This window comes from Callithrix jacchus, chromosome 12 (assembly GCF_049354715.1).
Source record: "Callithrix jacchus isolate 240 chromosome 12, calJac240_pri, whole genome shotgun sequence".
Taxonomy (NCBI): Eukaryota; Metazoa; Chordata; class Mammalia; order Primates; family Cebidae; genus Callithrix; species Callithrix jacchus.
The window spans coordinates 23,029,546-23,050,861 of NC_133513.1; the positions used below are offsets into that span (position 1 = coordinate 23,029,546).

Here is a 21,316-nt window from a genome sequence, read left to right on the forward strand (position 1 = left end):
AGGCCGAGGCAGGTGGATTGCCTGAGCTCGGGAGTTCAAAACCAGCCTGGTCAACATAGCAAAACACCATCTCTATTAAAAATAGAGAAAATTAGCGGGGTGTGGTGATGAGTGCCTGTAATCCCAGCTACTCAGGAGGTTGAGGGAGGAGAATCACTTGAACCCAGGAAGTGGAGGTTGCACTGAGTCAAGATCGCACCACTGCACTCCAGGCTGGGGGACAAGAGCAAGACTCTGTCTCAAAAAAAAAAAAAAAAAATTAGCCGAGCTCGGTGGTTCATGCCTGTAGTCCCAGCTACTCAGGAGGCTGAGTCAGGAGGATTGCTTGAACCAAGGAGATTGAGGTTGCAGAGAGTGGAGAACATGCCACTGCATCCCAGCTTGGGCAAGTGAGATTCCATCTCAAACCAAAAAAAGTGCAAAAGATCAGATTTGGGAAATTCAGAGACTAGAATGAGAGAATAACCCAGATTTATATGGCACATTGTCTTAGGGTTATGAGAAAGGAATTCAATTTCAATGATTTTAAAGAGGGGTGTTTTTTTTTTTTTTGAAGTATACAATAGGCAAACTCGTAGGCACGCAGGAATAGAAAATCAGGGTTAAGCCATACAAGGACTGGAGTGGGAAAGGCAGGAACTGAAGTGACTTTCACTGTTTCTGACACCTCTGCATCATTTCTCTCTCTCTCTCTCTCTCTCACACACACACACACACACACACACACGCACACTCACACACAAACACAAGTTCAGTCACCCACCTTCATCTAACTGACTGAGCTATAATCCCAGCTACTCGGGAGTCTGAGGGAGGAGAATCGCTTGAACCAGGAAGTGCAGGTTACAGTGAGCCGAGATCGTGCCACTGAACTCCAGCCTGGGGGACAAGAGTGAGACTCTGTCTCAAAAAAAAAAAAAAAAAAAAAAAAAAAAAAAAAAAAAATTAGCCAGGCATGGTGGTTCATGCCTGTTCAGATTTTCTTTCTTTTTTTTTTTTTTTAATTTTTTATTGCATTTTAGGTTTTGGGGTACATGTGCAGAACATGCAAGACAGTTGCATAGGTACACACATGGCAGTGTGTTTTGCTTCCTTTCTCCCCTTCACCCACATTTGGCATTTCTCCCCAGGCTATCCCTCCCCAGCTCTCCCCCCCCCCGCTGGCCCTACCCTTTTCCCCCCAATAGACCCCAGTGTTTAGTACTCCCCTCCCTGTGTCCATGTGTTCTCATTTTTCATCACCCACCTATGAGTGAGAATATGCGGTATTTCATTTTCTGTTCTTGTGTCAGTTTGCTGAGAATGATATTCTCCAGATTCATCCATGTCCCTACAAATGACACAAACTCATCATTTCTGATTGCTGCATAATATTCCATGGTGGATATGTGCCACATTTTCCCAATCCAGTCTATAATGGGCATTTGGGATGATTCCAGGTCTTTGCTATTGTAAACAGTGCTGCAATGAACATTCGTGTGCATGTGTCCTTATAGTAGAACGATTTATAGTCCTTTGGATATATACCCAGTAATGGGATTGCTGGGTCAAATGAAATTTCTATTTCTAAGGCCTTGAGGAATCGCCACACTGTCTTCCACAATGGTTGAACTAATTTACACTCCCACCAACAGTGTAAAAGTGTTCCTTTTTCTCCACATCCTCTCCAGCATCTGTTGTCTCCAGATTTTTTAATGATCGCCGTTCTAACTGGCGGGAGATGGTATCTCAACGTGGTTTTGATTTGCATCTCTCTGATGACCAGTGATGATGAGCATTTTTTCATATGATTGTTGGCCTCATGTATGACTTCTTTTGTAAAGTGTCTGTTCATATCCTATGCCCAATTTTGAATGGGCTTGTTTGTTTTTTTCCTGTAAATCTGTTTGAGTTCTTTGTAAATTCTGGATATCAGCCCTTTGTCAGATGGGTAAACTGCAAAAATTTTTTCCCATTCTGTTGGTTGCTGATTCACTCTAGCGACTGTTTCTTTTGCCGTGCAGAAGCTGTGGAGTTTCATTAGGTCCCATTTGTCTATTTTGGCTTTTGTTGCCAATGCTTTGGGTGTTTTGGTCATGAAGTCCTTGCCTACTCCTATGTCCTGGATGGTTTTGCCTAGATTTCCTTCTAGGGTTTTTATGGTGCCGGGTCTTATGTTTAAGTCTTTAATCCATCTGGAGTTAATTTTAGTGTAAGGTGTCAGGAAGGGGTCCAGTTTCTGCTTTCTGCACATGGCTAGCCAGTTTTCCCAACATCATTTGTTAAACAGAAAATCCTTTCCCCATTGCTTGTTTTTGTAACGTTTATCAAAGATTGTATGGTTGTAGATATGTTGTGTTGCCTCCGATGCCTCTGTTTTGTTCCATTGATCTATATCTCTGTTTTGGTACCAGTACCATGCTGTTTTGATTACTGTAGCCTTGTAGTATAGTTTGAAATCTGGTAGTGTGATGCCCCCCGCTGTGTTCTTTTTGCTTAGAATTGACTTGGCTATGCAGGCTCTCCTTTGGTTCCATATGAAGTTCATGGTGGTTTTTTCCAGTTCTGTGAAGAATGTCAATGGTAGCTTGATGGGGATAGCATTGATTCTGCAAATTACTTTGGGCAGTATAGCCATTTTCATGATATTAATTCTTCCTAACCATGAACATGGAATGTTTCTCCATCTGTTTGTGTCCTCTCTTATTTCGTTGAGCAGTGATTTGTAGTTTTCCTTGAAGAGGTCCCTTACGTTCCTTGTGAGTTGTATTCCTAGTTATTTTATTCTTTTTGTAGCAATTGTGAGTGGCAGTTCATTCTCGATTTGGCTTTCTTTAAGTCTGTTATTGGTGTAGAGGAATGCTTGTGATTTTTGCACATTGATTTTATATTCTGAGACTTTCTTGAAGTTGCTTATCAATTTCAGAAGATTTTGGGCTGAGGCGATGGGGTCTTCTAGGTATACTATCATGTCGTCTGCAAATAGAGACAATTTGGCTTCCACCTTTCCTATTTGAATACCCTTTATTTCTTTTTCTTGCCTGATTGCTCTGGCTAGAACTTCCAGTACTATATTGAATAGGAGTGGTGAAAGGGGGCATCCTTGTCTAGTGCCGGATTTCAAAGGGAATGCTTCCAGTTTTTGCCCATTCAGTATGATATTGGCTGTCGGTTTGTCGTAAATAGCTTTTATTACTTTGAGATACATTCCATTGATACCGAGTTTATTGAGGGTTTTTAGCATAAAGGGCTGTTGAATTTTGTCAAAGGCCTTCTCTGCGTCAATTGAGATAATCATGTGGTTTTTGTTTTTGGTTCTGTTTATGTGGTGAATTACGTTTATAGACTTGTGTATGTTGAACCAGCCTTGCATCCCTGGGATAAATCCTACTTGATCATGATGGATAAGTTTTTTGATTTGCTGTTGCAATCGGCTTGCCAATATTTTATTGAAGATTTTTGCATCTATGTTCATCATGGATATTGGCCTGAAGTTTTCTTTTCTTGTTGGGTCTCTGCCGGGTTTTGGTATCAGGATGATGTTGGTCTCATAAAATGATTTGGGAAGAATTCCCTCTTTTTGGATTATTTGGAATAGTTTCAGAAGGAATGGTACCAGCTCCTCTTTGTGTGTCTGGTAGAATTCGGCTGTGAACCCATCTGGACCTGGGCTTTTTTTGTGTGGTAGGCTCTTAATTGCTGCCTCGACTTCTGACCTTGTTATTGGTCTATTCATAGTTTCAGCTTCCTCCTGGTTTAGGCTTGGGAGGACACAGGAGTCCAGGAATTTATCCATTTCTTCCAGGTTTACTAGTTTATGTGCACAGAGGTGTTTGTAATATTCTCTGATGATGGTTTGAATTTCTGTGGAATTTGTGGTGATTTCCCCTTCATCATTTTTTATTGCATCTATTTGGTTGTTCTCTCTTTTCTTTTTAATCAATCTGGCTAGTGGTCTGTCTATTTTGTTGATCTTCTCAAAAAACCAGCTCTTGGATTTATTGATTTTTGGAAGGGTTTTTCGTGTCTCTATCTCCTTCAGTTCAGCTCTCATCTTAGTTATTTCTTGTCTTCTGCTGGGTTTTGAGTTTTTTTGATCTTGCTCCTCTCGCTCTTTCAATTTTGTTGAGAGGGTGTCAATTTTGGATCTCTCCATTCTCCTCATATGGGCACTTATTGCTATATATTTTCCTCTAGAGACTGCTTTAAATGTGTCCCAGAGATTCTGGCATGTTGTGTCTTCTTTCTCATTGGTTTTGAAGAACTTCTTTATTTCTGCCTTCATTTCATTGTTTATCCAGTCAACATTCAAGAGCCAGTTGTTCAGTTTCCATGAAGCTGTGCGGTTCTGGGTTGGTTTCTGAATTCTGAGTTCTAACTTGATTGCACTATGGTCTGAGAGACTGTTTGTTAAGATTTCAGTTGTTTTGCATTTGCTGAGGAGTTATTTACTTCCAATTATGTGGTCAATTTTAGAGTAGGTGTGATGTGGTGCTGAGAAGAATGTATATTCTGTGGATTTGGGGTGGAGAGTTCTGTAAATGTCTATCAGGTTTGCTTGCTCCAGGTCTGAGTTCAAACCCTGGATATCCTTGTTGATTTTCTGTCTGGCTGATCTGTCTAATATTGACCGTGGAGTGTTAAAGTCTCCCACTATTATTGTGTGGGAGTCTAAGTCCTTTTGTAAGTCGTTAAAAACTTGCCTTATGTATCTGGGTGCTCCTGCATTGGGTCCATATATGTTCAGGATCATTAGCTCTTCTTGTTGTATCGATCCTTTTGCCATTATGTAATGGCCTTCTTTGTCTCTTTTGATCTTTGTTGCTTTAAAGTCTATTTTATCAGAGATGAGAATTGCAACTCCTGCTTTTTTTTGCTCTCCATTTGCTTGGTAAATCTTCCTCCATCCCTTTATTTTGAGCCTTTGCGTATCCTTGCATGTGAGATGGGTTTCCTGGATACAGCACAGTGATGGGTTTTGAATTTTCATCCAATTTGCCAGTCTGTGTCTTTTGATTGGTGCATTTAGTCCATTTACATTTAGGGTTAATACTGTTATGTGTGAATTTGATAATGCCATTTTGATGCTAGCTGGCTGTTTTGCCCATTAGTTGTTGTAGATTCTTCATTATGTTGATGCTCTTTAGCATGTAGTGTGATTGTGGAATGGTTGGTACTGGTTGTTCCTTTCTATGTGTAGTGCCTCTTTCAGGAGCTCTTGTAAAGCAGGCCTGGTGTTGACAAAATCTCTGAGTACTTGCTCATTTGCAAAGGATTTTATTTTTCCTTCACTTATGAAGCTCAGTTTGGCTGGATATGAAATTCTGGGTTGAAAGTTCTTTTCTGTAAGGATGTTGAATATTGGCCCCCACTCTCTTCTGGCTTGTAGAGTTTCTGCTGAGAGATCTGCTGTGAGTCTGATGGGCTTCCCTTTGTGGGTGACCCGACCTTTCTCTCTGGCTGCCCTTAGTATTTTCTCCTTTATTTCAACCTTGTTGAATATGACGATTATGTGCCTTGGGGTTGCTCTTCTTGCGGAATATCTTTGTGGTGTTCTCTGTATTTCCTGCATTTGAGTGTTGGCCTGTCTTGCTAGGTGGGGGAAATTTTCCTGGATAATGTCCTGAGGAGTATTTTCCAGCTTGGATTCATTCTCTTCGTCACATCCTGGTACACCTATCAAACGTAGGTTAGGTCTCTTCACATAGTCCCACATTTCTTGGAGACTTTGTTCATTCCTTTTTGCGCTTTTTTTCTCTGATCTTGGTTTCTTGTTTTATTTCATTGAGTCGATCTTCGACTTCTGATATTCTTTCTTCTGCTTGGTCAATTCGGCTGTTGAAACTTGTGCATGCTTCGTGAAGTTCTCGTATTGCGTTTTTCAGCTCCTTTAATTCATTCATATTCTTCTCTAAGTTATCCATTCTTGTTATCATTTCCTCGAATCTTTTTTCAAATCTTTTTTCAAGGTTCTTAGTTTCTTTGCATTGATTTAAAACATGTTCTTTTAGCTCACGGAAGTTTCTCATTATCCACCTTCTGAAGTCTAATTCCATCATTTCGTCACAGTCATTCTCCATCCAGCTTTGTTCCCTTGCTGGTGAGGAGTTTTGGTCCTTTCTAGGAGGCGAGGTGTTCTGGTTTCGGGTGTTTTCCTCCTTTTTGCGCTGGTTTCTTCCCATCTTTGTGGATTTATCCACCTGTTGTCTGTGTAGTTGCTGACTTTTCGATTGGGTCTCTGATTGGACGCCCAGATTGTTGATGATGAAGTATTTCTGTTACTTGGTTTTCCTTATACCAGTCTAGCGCCTTCACTGCTCGACTGCCGAGGTCCACTCCAGGCCCTGCTTGTCTGGGGTGCACCTATAGCAGCTTCAGAACAGTGAGGGATGCTACCAGTTTCTTTTTCTGCTACCTTTGTCCCAGAATGTTGCCTGCCAAATGTCAGTCTTTTGGATATAGAGGGGTCAGGGAGCTGCTTGAGGAGACAGTCTGTACTTTATAGGAGCTCAAGTGCTGAGCTGTGAGCTCTGTTGTTCATTCATGGCTGTTAGGCTGCTACGTTTAATTCTGCTGCAGCAGAACTCATAAGAAAACCCTTTTTTTCTCAGATGCTCTGTCTCGGGGGGGTTGGGGCTTTCTTTGTGAGTGTCCATTGTGCTGTCCTGCCCAGCTAGGAGGCAGTCTAGTCACTATTTGCCTGCCGAGGCTCCGCCCTGCTGGTGTGAGGTTTGCCCTGTTGCTGCAGGCTCTGCCCTGCTGCTGCGGTCTCCGCCCTGCTGCCACAGGCTACGCCCTGTGACAGAGTCTTTCTGTTGTAGCGGATTGCCTCAGCAATGGCAGGCTGCGTCAGCAATGGGAGTGTACCTCAGTAGGGGTGATTGCCTCAGCAATGGTGGACGCCCCTCCCCCACGGAGCTGCACCATCCTGGGTTCAGCTGTGCCATCAGGGAACCTCTCACCTGGAGTGTTTAGAATCGCCATTTTGTTTGTCCCACTGCGCTACCCCAAATGCTGTCTCCCTGGATTCTCCTGGCCTGGCTCACTGTCCAAGTCCCATTCAGTCTCAAGTTCAGCCCTCTCAAGTCTCAGATTGCCGGTTGAACAGGGCCCCCAGACCAGTGCACTTTGTGCAGAGCACTGTGTAGCGCTGCTGCGCTGCAGCGCCAGCCAAAACCTCTGCCTGGTGTCCCGCATCTCTTTTATACCTGGGAATTTTTCCATTCTGTGGGCAACAAAGATCCGTCTGGAAATGCGGCCCTGACTCACCCTCTCCACGCATTCACTGAGAGCTTCAATCCTGGGTTGTTCTCACCGCACCATCTTGAGTCCCGCCCCCCCAGATTTTCTTAGCCAAGAGTTATCATCAGCTCAGATGAGACACGTGTACACATTGGTGTGCTGGAGATGCTTAAAACTCTTTGAAAAAAATATTATGCATTGTATACATATGTAAGTTTACTATAAACTTTATGAATCATCAGAGTCACAAAATCCAGACTGTGAATAAATGATTGATTACTATTCAAGTCACTCATGTCATTGACCAAGGAGTGTAGTTCCAACCTAAATGTTGTTTTATATTTTTGTTTATCTAAATGAGTAAGACAAAAGTAAAACAATGAATACCCACTTCAGAACTTCATTTGGTCTCCAATGATGTGAGCAACTTTTTTGCTGAATTAAATGATACATTTTGAATATTAGCAAGAATATTTCCTTAATTTGTTGTGCATTTTGCAGTATAATGGCTAAAGAAATGACAGTTTTGAGTTCAATCTTTATGAGCATCTTTTTTACTGCTTTCTTAAGTCTAGACCAGGGGTAGGCAAACTATAGTCTGTGGGTCAAATACAACTTACAGCCTGAGATCTAACCACCAAGGAAGCAGAGACTGTATGTGGCTCACAAAGCCTACAATATTATCTGGCTCTTTATAGAAAAGGTTTGCTGATCTGCTTTTCAGACAATTAATAAACCAAAGCAATAATTTATGCTGATTTCCATTGTATAAATACTTCTACCATGGCCAGTTTCAAGATATCAATGTGATATCACTGAACACAAATTTGGAAATTGATGAGCAGTCACATACCATTATAAAATATTTCCATCAAGCTGGGCGTGGTGGCTCATGCTTGTAATCCCAACACTTTGGGAGGCCAAGGCAGGAAGATTGCTTGAGGTCAGGAGTTTAAGACCAGCCTGGACAGCATAGTGAGATCTCTACAAATAAATACATAAAATTTATCAGAGTGTGGTGGTGTACACCTGTAGTCCCCACTACTTGGGAGGCTGAGGCAGGAGGATTGCTTGAGTCAGGAGTTTAAAGTTGTAGTGAGCTGTGATCACACCACTGCACTTCAGCCTATATATCTATATATGTATATTTCTACCATATAAATACAACAGATATTAATAACCTTTAAGAGCATAAATAGGCCGGGTATGGTGGCTCAGGCCTGCCTGTAATTCCAGCACGTTGGGAGGCCGAGGCAGGTAGATCACTTGAGGTCAGGAGTTCGATATCAGCCTCACCACCATGGTGAAACCTCATCTCTACTAAAAAACATAAACATTTGCCAGGTGTTGTGGCGGGTGCCTGTAATCCCAGCTACTCAGGAGGCTGAGGCAGGAGAATCGCTTGAACCCAGGAGGCAGAGGTTGCAATAAGCTGAGATCATTCCACTGCACTTCAAATAGAGTAAGACTCTGTCTCAAAGAAAACCATAAATAATAGTAAAATGTGGTAAAATAATTAGGAACTAATGAGTTTTCAGTATTTATCACTTTTATATTTAATATAATTAATTTTACACACACACACACACACACACACACACACACAGATGTGGAGTAAGACTCCATTTCAGGAAAAAAACTAACAGGCAAACACATTAAGCAAAGTTGCAGTGACTGTATTCATTGTAGACAAAGTAGCCTTCAGAAGAAGGAATGTTAACGATAAAGAGGAAGATCACATTATGATAAATGGGTCAATTAATCAGCAAGCTAAAACAATCCTAAATGTGTATATGCATAACAACAGAGCTTCAAAATGCATGAAGCAAAAACTGATAGAAGAGAATGGAGAAATAGACAAATTCACAATTACAGGTAAAGACGTCAATACTTCTCTTTCAGAAATTAACAGAAAACACTGGGCCTGGTGTCTCATGTCTGTAATCCCAGCACTTTGGGAGGCTGAGGTGGGACGACAGTATGAGTTCAAGAGTTAGAGACCAGCTAGGGCAACACAGTGAGATCCTGTCTCTATTAAAAACAACAACGACAAAAAAAAAAAGAGAGAGAGAGAAAGAAAAAAGAAAACAACAGCAACAACAAATTAGTCAGACATGGTGGCATGTGCCTATAGTCCCAGCTACTTGGGAGGTGATGCAAGAGGATCATTTGAACCCTGGAAGTTGAGGTTGCAATGAGAAGTGATCACACCACTGCGCTCCAACCTGGGCAACAGAGCAAGACCCTGTTTCAAAAAAAAAAAAAAAAAAGATAAAATAACTCCACAAAAAACAGCAAAATCAAACAAACAAACAAAATAACAACAACAACAACAAAACAATGGAACAAGTAGACAGAAAACCAATAAGTATATAGAAGATGTAAGCAATTCTTTTATTTCTTTATTTCTTTTTATTTTTTCTTATGTAAGCAATACTCTAACAGAACTTGACCCAATTGACATTTACAGAACACACTGCCTAACCACATCAAAACACCTATTTTTTTCAATGCAAATGGAACATTTACCAAGCAAACCACAACAAATGTAAAAGAATAGTAATCATATAAAGTATCTCCTTTGATCACAATGGAATGAAATTAGAAACAAATAAGAAATATACTCGGAAAATTCTCAAATATCTAGAAGTTTTAAAATATACTTAGAAATAACTCATGAATCAAAGAGGAACTCACAAAGGAAATTAGAAAATGTTTTGAATTGAACAGAAGTGAAAAATGTAATATATAAAAAATCATGGGATATAACAAAAACAGTGCAAGGAGGGAAATGTTTGGCATAAAATGCTTATATTAGGAAAGAAGGGTCTTGGCCAGTATTGTGGCTCACCTGGCCAAGACCTAAAATCCTAGCACTTTGGGAGGCAGAGGCAGGAGGATCATTTGAGCCCAGGAATTTGAGACCAGGTTGCGCAACACGGTGAAGTCCCATCTCTACAAAAAATACAAAAATTAGCCAGACATGGTGGTATGTGCCTTAGTATCAGCTACTTGGGAAACTGAGTTGGGAGGATCACCTGAGCCCAGGGGGTCAGGGCTGCAGTGAGTTGTGATCATGCCATTGCACTGCAGCCTGGGTGACAAGGCAAGACCCTGCCTTAGGAAAAAAAGAAGAAGAAAAGAAGAAAGGAAGAAGGAAGAAGGAAGAAGGAAGAAGGAAGAAGGAAGAAGGAAGGAAGGAAGGAAGGAAGGAAGGAAGGAAGGAAGGAAGGAAGGAGGAGGAGGAGGAGAAGAAGAAAGAAGGAAGAAGAAGATGACAACGATGAAGAGGCTCAAATCAATTATCGATGCTTTTATTAAGAAGTTAGAAAAACTAGAGAAAGAAGAGTAAATTAAACCCAATTTAAACAGGAGGAAATCATAAAGATCAGAAATCAATAAAATTTTAAAAAGTAAGTCAATTATGCCAAAAGCTGTTTCTTTGAAAATACCAGTAAAAGTGATAAACATCTTGCCAGACAAGTCAAGAAAAAAAGAAGACATGAATTTCCAGTTTCAAAAATGAAAAGAGGGGCATCAGTCCAGGTTCTGCAGATACATAAAGGATAAGGAAATATTATGAAATCTTTATATCAATAAATCTGACAACTTAGATGTTTTCCAAGGAAACTCCAGACCCAGATGGTTTTACTGGCAAATTCTACCAAATATTTAAGAAAAAAATTACCAATTTAGCACAAACTCTTCCAGAAAATTGAAGAGAACACTTCTTAGTTCATCTTATCAATATTATCCTGATACTTCAATCAAAGACATTATAAGAAAATCATAGACCAGTATTCTTCATGAATATAGATTTTAAAAGTCTTCAGCAGAATATCAGCAAATCTAATCTAGCTAATGTGAAAAGGAAAATAAATACAACTAAATGGGGTTAATTGTGGAATGCAGGGTTGATTCAACACTCAATGTTTAAATCAACCAATGTAATTTACCATATCAACAGAAAAAGAGTAAAAGCCCCATGACCATCTAAGCATATAAAATGAAATATCCACTAATGCTAAAAACTGTCAGCCAACTAAGAGTAGAAGTGAAATTCCTCAACCTGACAGTCTTCTACAAAAAAAAAATGTATGGTTAATATCCTACAGAGGTGATATTACTGAATGCTTTTGTTCTAAGATTGGGAACAAGGCAAGGATATTTGTTTTTTCTACTTCTATTCCAAATTATACTGGAGATGGTAGCCTGCAAAATAAGACAAGAAAAATAGATTAAAGGCACACAAATTTGAAAGAAAGAAATAAAACTCTATTAGGAAATGCTTAGCAGAGTCACAAGATACAAGGTCAATATATAAAAATCAACTGTATTTCTATATATGGGAATGAACAACTGGAAATTTGCATTACTATTACTATTATTATTATTATTATTTTTAAGAGACAATATCTTGCTCTGCCACTCATGCTGGAATGCAATGGTATAATCATAGCTCACTGCAGCCTCAACCTCCTGGGCTCCAGTAATCCTCCCACCTCAGCCTCCTGAGTAGCTCGGACTACAGGTACATGCCACCATGCCCAGCTAATTACAAAAAAATAAAATTTCTTTTTTTTTTTTTTTGTAGAAATGGAGTCTTACTATGTTGCCCAGGCTGGCCTCAAACTCCTGGCCTCTGGCCAGTCTTGGTGGCTCACACTTGTAATCCCAGCACTTTAGGGGACAGAGGCCGGTGGATCACTTGAGGTCAAGAGGTCCAGACCAGCCTGACCAACTTGATGAAACCCTGTCTCTGCTAAAAATACAATAATTAGCTGGGCATGGTGGTGAGTGCCTGTAGTCCCAGCTAGTTGGGAGGCTGAAGCAGGAGAATCACTTGAACCTGGGAAGTAGAGGCTGCAGTGAGCCAAGATCACACCATTGCACTCCAGCCTGGGTGACAGAGTGAGACTCCATCTCAAAAACAAAACAAAACACTCCTGGCCTCAAGTGATCCTCTTGCCTCAGCCTCCCAAAGTGGTGGGATTACAAGTGTGATACACTGCGCCTAGCCAGCAATACATATTACTTTTTAAAAAAATTATCACTTACAACAGCATAAAAAAAGAAAAAGAAAATACTTAGGTATATATCTTTAAAAATATGTGCAAGGTGTAGATGATAAAAACTAAAAAGCACTGATGAGAGAAATCAAAGAAAACTTAAACAGATATATATTGTGTTCATGGATTAGGAGACCGAATATTGTTTAGGTGTCCATTCTCCATATGCAATCCAATCAAAAGCTCAGAAGGAAATTTTCTAGAAATTGACAAGGTGATTATAAATTTTATATGGAAAAGCAAAATAAGTAGTCAAAAACAGTTTTAAAAAGAACAAAGTTGGCTGACTAAAAGAGCCTGATTCCAATACTTATTATAAAGCTACAGTGATCAAGATAGTATGGTACCTATTAGACAGAATAGAAAATACAGGTATTATTTCCTATAATGTATGAAAAATTAATTTTTGACAAAGTGCAACAGCAATTTAATGAAGGAAAGATAGTATTTTCAACAATTAGATCCAATAAAAGAACGAAAGGCTGGGTGCCATGGCTCACATCTGTAATTCCAGCACTTTGGGAGGCTGAGGCAGGTGGCTCACCTGAGGTCAGGACTTTGAGACCAGCCTGGCCAACGTGGCAAAACCTCATCTCTACTAAAAAATACACAAATTAGGCAGGTGTAGAGGTGCACACCTATAATCTGAGCACACCTGTAATCAGGAGGCTGAGGCAGGAGAATTACTTGTCCCTGGGAGGCAGAGGTTGCAGTGAGCCAAGATCAAACCACTGCACTCCAGCCTGGGTGACAAAAAGAGACTAAGTTTCCGCTCCCCCAAGGAAAGAACAAAAATGAATCTCAACCCATAGCTTGCACCAATGGAGTTCAGACCTAAATGTAATACTTAAAACCATACATCTTTTAGAATAAAACCCAGGACCAAAACACCAAAAGCATTGGCAACAAAAGCCAAAATAGACAAATGGGACCTAATCAAACTCCACAGCTTCTGTACGGCAAAAGAAACAGTCATTAGAGTGAATTGGCAACCAACAGAATGGGAAAAAATGTTTGCAGTCTACCCATCTGACAAAGGGCTGATATCCAGAATTTACAAAGAACAAAAACAGATTTACAAGAAAAAAACAAGCCCACTCAAGAGTGGGCGCAGGATATGAGCAGACACTTTACAAAAGAAGACATACATGAGGCCAACAAACATATGAAAAAATGTTCATCATCACTGGTCATTAGAGAAATGCAAATCAAAACTACATTGAGATACCATCTCACACCAGTTAGAATGGCGATCATTAAAAAATCTAGAGACAACAGATGCTAGAGAGAATGTGGAGAAATAGGAACACTTTTGCACTGCTGGTGGGAGTGCAAATTAGTTCAACCATTGTGGAAGACAGTGTGGCGATTCCTCAAGGACCTAGAAATAGAAATTCCATTTGACCCAGCAATCCCATTACTGGGAATATATCCAAAGGATTATAAATCGTTCTACTATAAGGACACATGCACATGAATGTTCATTGCAGCACTGTTTACAATAGCAAAGACCTGGAACCAACCCAAATGCCCATCGATGATAGACTGGACAGGGAAAATGTGGCACATATACACCGTGGAATATTATGCAGCCATAAAAAATGTTGAGTTCGTGTCCTTTGTAGGGACATGGATGAACCTGGAGACCACCATTCTCAGCAAACTGACAGAAGAACAGAAAATCAAACACCACATGTTCTCACTCATAGGCGGGTGTTGAACAATGAGAACACATGGACACAGGGAGGAGAGCATCACTCACTGGGGTCTGTTGGGGAGAAATAGGGGAGGGACAGTGGGGGGTGGGGAGTTGGGGAGAGATAGCATGAGGAGAAATGCCAGATATAGGTGAAGGGGAGAGAGGCAGCAAATCACACTGCCATGTGTGTACCTATGCAACAATCTTGCATGTTCTTCACATGTACCCTAAAACCTAAAATGCAATAAAAATAAAAATAATAAAAAAAAATAAATTAGTGAAGTCCCCTGGAGGTACAGAGTTGGCATCATTATTCCAAGAGTGTCTCAAGGGCTTTGGTGTACCCTGTGTGTTTGTGGAGTGAGCGTGCAGGGAGAAGAGAGCTCTGGCTAAAACAAAACAAAACAAAACAAAACAAAACAAAAAAACCCCAGGAAAAAATCTTTGCGACTCTAGAATGAGAAAATTTTCTTAAATATGACATCAAATTGCAAACCATAAGGGGAAAAAATTAGTACGTTTGATTTCAAAATTTAAAACTTCTGATCTTTGAAAGACATGGTTAAGAAAATGAAAATGTGAACCACAGACTGTAAGAAAATATTTAAAAAACAAAACGCCTATTTGATAAAAACTTACATGTAGAATATGTGAAGAACTGTCACAATTCAATTATAAAATGACAATCTAATTTTTAAAATGGTACACTGGGCACAGTGGCTCTTGCCTATAATCTCAGTACTTGGAGAGGCTGAGGATCACTTGAGGCTCAGAGTTCAAGACCAGCCTGGACAATGTAGTGAAACTTCATCTCTACAAAAAATTAAAAATTAGCTAGGTATTGTGGCATATACCTGTTATCCCAGTGACTCAGGAGACTAAGGTGGGAGGATCATCTGAGACCAGGAGTTAGAGGTTGCAGTGAGCTCTGATTATGTCACTGGACTCCAGCCTGGATGACAGAGGAAGACCCTATCTAAAAAAATAAAAAGGCAAAGTTTATAATATAGTAGTTAGCTTTGTTTCCCTACCCAAATATCATCTTGAATTATTGCCGGGCATGGTGGCTCACACCTCTAATCCCAGCACTTTGGGAGGCTGAGGAGGGTGGATCACCTGAAGGTTGGAAGTTCGAGACCATCCTGACCAACACAGTGAAACCCTGTCTCTACTAAAAATACAAAAATTAGCCAGACGTGGTGGCGCATGCCTGTAATCCAAGCTACTAGGGAGGCTGAGGCAGGAGAATTGCTTGAACCCGGGAGGCAGAGGTTTTGGTGAGCCGAGATCACGCCATTGCACTCCAGCCTGGGCAAAAAGAGTGAAACTCCGTCTCAAAAAAAAATTATAATCCCCATAATCCCCATGTGTCAAGGGTGGACCAGGTGGAGGTAATTGGATCACGGGGACAGTTTCGCCTATATTGCTCTTAGGATAGTGAGTGAGTCTCAGGAGATCTGCTGGTTTTATAAGCATGTGGCATTTCCCATGCTTGCACTCACTCCATTCTGCTGCCCTGTAAGAAGCTGCCTACATCTCCTTTGCCTTCTGCATTAATTGTAAATTTCCTGAGGCCTCCCCAGCAATGTGGAACTGTGAGTCAATTAAACTTCTTTCCTTTATAAATGACTCAGTCTCAGGTACTTCTTCACAGCAGTGTAATAATCAACTAACACAGTTTATATTCCATGAATGACTTGAAAAAAACAAAGTAAAAATGGGCAAAGCTTTGAACAGACACTTCACCAAAGAAGATATACACATGGAAGGTAAGTCCAAAAGATGCTTAACATTATTGGTTATTAGGAAAATGCAAATTAAAACCATAATGAGACATCTCTATATAACAATTGGAATGGCTAAAAAAAAAAAACCCAAAAATTGAATAGCAACTGCTGACAAGGATATGGAGCATCCAGCACTCTCATACATTCGTGGTAAGAATTAAAACAATACCTCTACTAAATGGTTTGACAGTTTCTTATAAAGTTAAATATACAGCTGACATATGATCCAGAAATCCCACTGCTAGCTTTTTTCCCCAAGAGGAAAAAAAACTTATGGCCAGGCGCAGTGGCTCACACTTGTAATCCCACTTGAGACCAGCCTGGCCAACATGGGGAAGCCTCACCTCTACTAAAAATACAAAAATTAGCCTGGCCTGGTGGCACATACCTGTAATTCCAGCTACTTTGGAAGCTGACAAATGAGAATTGCTTGAACCCAGGAGGCGGAGGTTGCAGTGAGCCAACATGGTGCCACTGCACACTCTAGCCTAGGCAACAGAACAAGACTCTGTCGCAAAACAAAACAACAACAAAAAAAAAGAGCGAGAAAGAAAAGCTTATGTTCACACAAAACATGTGCACCAATGTTTATGGCAGCTTTATTCATAATCACCAAAAAATGAGAAACAACCCAATGTCTTTCAACTGGTTAATGGGTAAACAAATTGAGGTACATCTACACCAGAGAATACTACACAGCAATAAAAAGACTATTTACTGATACCATAGTATAAATGAACGTCGAGTGCATTGTGCTAAGTAAAAGAAGTCAGACACAAAAGACTCTCTACTGTATGATTTCATTTATATAATGTACTGAAAAAGGCAAAACTATCAGCGTAGAAAACACAACAGCGACTGCCAGAGCCTAGAAGTGGGAGAAGGAGTGACTATAAAGGGGGACAGGGAATTTTTTTAGGTAATGGGAATATTCTGTATCTTGGTTTCAGGGGTGATTACACAGTTATATGTATCTGTCAAAACTCATAAATTGTACACTACACATGGTGAGTTAAAAAAAAAATGTACAGGCTGGGCGCAGTGGCCCACGCCTGTGATCCCAGCACTTTGGGAGGTCAAGGCACGTGGATCACCTGAGGTCATCGGTTTGAGACCAGCCTGAACAAACATGGTGAAACCCCGTTTCTACTAAAAATAAAAAAATTAGCCAGGGGTGGTGGTGGGCACCTGTAATCCCAGCTACTCGGGAGGCAGGAGAATGGCTTGAATCCTGGAGGCAGAGGTTGCAGTGAGCCGAGATTGCACCACTGCACTCCAGCTGTGTGACAAGAGTGGAACTCTATCTCAAAAAAAAGAAATAAATAAAATAAAATTAATGGAACCTTGGCCAGGTGTGGTGGCCCATGCTTGTAATCCTAGCATTCTGGGAGGCTGAGGTGAGTGAATTGCTTGAGCCCAGGAGTTCGAGATCAGCCTGGGCAACATGGCAAAACCCCTCTCTACTAAAAATACAAAAACTGAAGTGGGAGGATTACCTGAGCTTGGGAAGGTCGAGGCTGCGGTGAGCCATGATCGCGACACTGCACTCCAGCCTGGCGGACAGAGTGAGACCCCATCTCGACAACTACAAAAAATTTACAGATGTAAATATTGTTTTCAATTCATTTTTGGAAGGTTGTCCTGAAATAATTCACAAATTCCACTTAACAAATGGAGCAGGCTGACTCATGCCTGTAATCCCAGCACTTTGGGAGGCTGAGGTGAGAGGATCCCTTGAGGCCAGGAGTTTGAGACCAGCTTGGGCAATAAGGCAAGACCATCTCTGCAAAAATATATATATATATATATATTTTTTTTTTTTTTTTGAGATGAAGTTTTACTCTTGTTGCCCAGGCTGGAGTGCAAGGGCACAATCTTGGCTGACTGCAACCTCCATCTCCCAGGTTCAAGCAATTCTCCTGTCTCAGCCTCCCGAGTAGCTGGGATTACAGATGCCCACTACAACACCATGCTAATTTTGGGTATTTTTATTAGAGACAGAGTTTCACCATGTTGGCCAGGCTGGCCTCAAACTCCTGACCTCAGGTGATCCACCCACCTCAGCCTCCCTAAGTGCTAGGATTACAGGCGTGAGCCACTGTGCCTGGCCTGCAAAAAACAATCTTTTACAAAATTAAATAAATAAACACTAGGAGGCAGTAGAGTATTTTGGTGAATAATGTCGGTTCTGCAACCAGACTGCCTAGTTAAAAATCCTGCCTCGGCCCGGCGAGGTGCTGTAGTCCCAGCACTTTGGGAGGCGGAAGTGGAAGGATCACTTGAGCCCAGGATGTGCAATGTGCAATGTAGCAAAAGCCCGTCTCTACCAAAAAAAAACTCCCAAAATTAGCTGGGCATGGTGGTGCATGCCTGATGTCCCAGCTGCTCGGTAGGCTGAGGTGGGAGGATCACTTGAGCCCAGGAGGTGACAGTTGCAAGGAGCAGAGATGATGCCACTGCACTCCAGCCTGGGTGACAAAGAAAGACCCTGTCTGAAAAAAAAAATCCTGCCTCGACCACAACCACTTATTTATGTATTCACTGTAAAAGCAATGGAAGCTTTCTCTGCATTGGATTCTTTTCTGTAAAAAGGTGGTAATAAGTTGGGCACGGTGGCTTATGCCTGTAATCCTAGCACTTTGGGAGGCCAAGGCAGGCAGATCATGAGGTCAGGAGATCGAGCCCATCCTGGCTAACATAGTGAAACCCTGTCTCTATTAAAAATACAAAAAATTAGCCAGGTGTGGTGGCACGCACCTGTAGTCCCAGCTACTTGGGAGGCTGAGGCAGAATAATCGATTGAACTCGGGTGGTGGAGGTTATAGTGAGCAGAGATCATGCCACTGCATTCTAGCCTGGGCGACAGAGTGAGGCTCTGTCTCAAAAAAAAAAAAAAAGAAAAAAAGGTGGTAATAATAGTATCCATCTCATTTATCTCATTTGATCATTAGGAGGATTAAAAGAGATGGCATATGGGCCAGGAGTGGTGGCTCATGCCTGTAATCCCAGCACTTTGTGAGGCCAAGGTGGGTGGGAATCACCTGAGGTCAGGAGTTTGAGACCAGCCTGGCCAACATGGTGAAACACCATCTCTACTAAAAATACAAAAATAAGCCAGGTGCAGTGGTGCCCACCTGTAATCTCAACTACTTCGGGGGCTGAGGCAGGAGAATCACTTGAACCTGGGAGGCAGAGGTTGCAGTGACACGAGATCATGCCACTGCACTCCAGCCTGGGTGACAGAGTGAGACTCTGTCTCACACACACACAAAAAAATAAAATTAAAAAAATAAAAGAGATGGCATATGAAAAGCACTTAGCACAATGTCTGGCACTTAATGTGTGTTGTCACTATTATAAGTGACATGTGGTACCCTTGCAGTACTGTTACAGGAGGCTTTCTTTTATGGAGAGTAGGCTGTCGCCCAGATCAAGACTGTCACAAGGTAAAAATACATCTATTTCCATTTCATTTCTAGAGTTTTTTTCTTCTTCCCAGGTGCTTCACAGTAGACTGGGCAAGCCTCACACTATGAAACAAAGTAGGTGGTGTGTGTGTGTGTGTGTGTGTGTGTTGAACATACAGGAGTAAGAAAGGCAAGGATTTTGATTTCAGGTCATAAGAAGGTGATAATTTGTCAAGCACATAGTTCTCAAAAGAAAAGATCATCTCCGGCCGGGCGCGGTGGCTTAAGCCTGTAATCCCAGCACTTTGGGAGGCCGAGGCGGGTGGATCACAAGGTCAAGAGATCGAGACCATCCTGGTCAACATGGTGAAATCCTGTCTCTACTAAAAAATATATACAAAAAATTAGCTGGGCATGGTGGCGCGTGCCTGTAATCCCAGCTACTCAGGAGGCTGAGGCAGGAGAATTGCCTGAACCCAGGAGGCGGAGGTTGCCGTGAGCCGAGATAGCGCCATTGCACTCCAGCCTGGGTAACAATCTCGAAACTCCGTCTCACAAAAAGAAAAAAAAGAAAAGAAAAGATCATCTCCATTTATAAATGTTGTCACAGATGTGGTAGTTTTGATAATAAATTATTTCTGATTTTATTTATTTATTTATTTTTATACAGAGTCTTGCCCTGTCATCCAGGCTGGAGTGCAATGGTGTGATCTTGGCTCACTGCAACCTCTGCCTCCTGGGTTCAAACGATTCTCTTGCCTCAGCATCCCGAGTAGCTGGGATTACAGGTGCATGCCATCACGTCTGGCTAATTTTTTGTATCTTTTGTAGGGATGGGGTTTCATCATGTTAGCCAGGTGGGTCTCGAACTCCTGACCTCATAATCCACCCACCTTGGCCTCCCAAAGTGCTGGGATTACAGGCATGAGCCACGGCACCTGGCCCTGTTTCTTGTTTTATGGAGTGTTATGGAACTCTGAATTTGTGAGACTTGGTTTTTTCAAGAAAACAGGCCAGGTGCAGTGGCTCACGCTTGTAATCCCAACACTGATATGGGCTGATATGGGTGGATCACCTGAGGTCAGGAGTTTGAGACTAGCCTGACCAACATGGTGAAATCTTGTCTCTACTAAAAATACAAAAAATTAGCTAGGCATGCTGTTGGGTGCCTGTAATTCCAGCTACTTGAGAGGCTAAGGTAGGAGAATAGCTTGAACCTGGGAAGCGGAGGCTACAGAGAGTCGAGATTGTGCCACTGCACTCCAGCCTAGCGACAGTGTGAAACTCTGTCTCAGAAAAAAAACAAATAGAATTATACCATTTCCCTTGCATACTGTCTAAGTACCGATGTATTTATATTAGAGTTTGGAAAAAATTCATGTAATTCATAATTCACTAAAGAAAGTAAGCAAGTGATGATCCATACCTTTACACATGGGTGGTCTTGATTGCTTAGCATTTCTTTATTTATTTTATTTTTATTTTTTGAGACAGTGTCGCTCTCTCACCGACTAGAATGCCATGGCATGATCTCAGCTCACTGCAAACTCTGCCTCCTGGGTTCAAGCAATTCTCCTGCCTCACGAGTAGCTGGGATTACAGGCACATGCCACCACACCCAGCTAATATTTGTATTTTTAGTAAAGACAGGGTTTTGCCATGTTGGCCAGGCTGGTCTCAAACTCCTGACCTCAAGTGGTCCACCTGCCGTGGCCTCCCAAAGTGCTGTGATTATAGGTGTGAGCCATTACTTCTAGCCGATTGATTACTATTTATAAAGATAAGGTAGTTGAGGTTATGTGATTTTTCCAAGATCACATGGATGTTTAAAGGAAGTAACTAGAATGTCCGCTTCCTGCCTCTTGATGTAAATCAAGCTTGTCCAACCCATGGCCCATGGGGTTTGAATGCAGCCCAACACAAATCTGTGATGTTAAAACTATGAGATTTTGGCCAGGTGAGGTGGTTCGGGCCTGTAATCCTAGCATTTTGGGAGGTGAAGGTGAGCAGGGCAGGTCACCTGAGGTCAGGAGTTCCAATTCCTGACCAACATGGTGAAACCCTGTCTCTACTAAAAATACAGGACATGGTGGCACATGCCTGTAATCCCATCTACTCGGGAGGCTGGGGCAG

At 41.5% G+C, this 21,316-nt stretch overlaps 1 protein-coding gene across 2 annotated transcripts in view; it reads right to left on the reverse strand.

The window, feature by feature from the left end:
- The window catches only part of CDR2 (cerebellar degeneration related protein 2), a 124,631-nt gene that overhangs the window by 90,100 nt on the left and 13,215 nt on the right, over window positions 1-21,316 (reverse strand). The window contains exon 3 of one of the 2 annotated variants that reach the window (XM_078344881.1): window positions 8,075-8,205. The exons of the other annotated variant lie outside the window; for it this stretch is intronic. The gene's annotated coding sequence lies outside the window, so the exon portion shown is untranslated. The remainder of the gene's footprint in view (window positions 1-8,074; window positions 8,206-21,316) is intronic. 2 annotated transcript variants of the gene reach the window in all.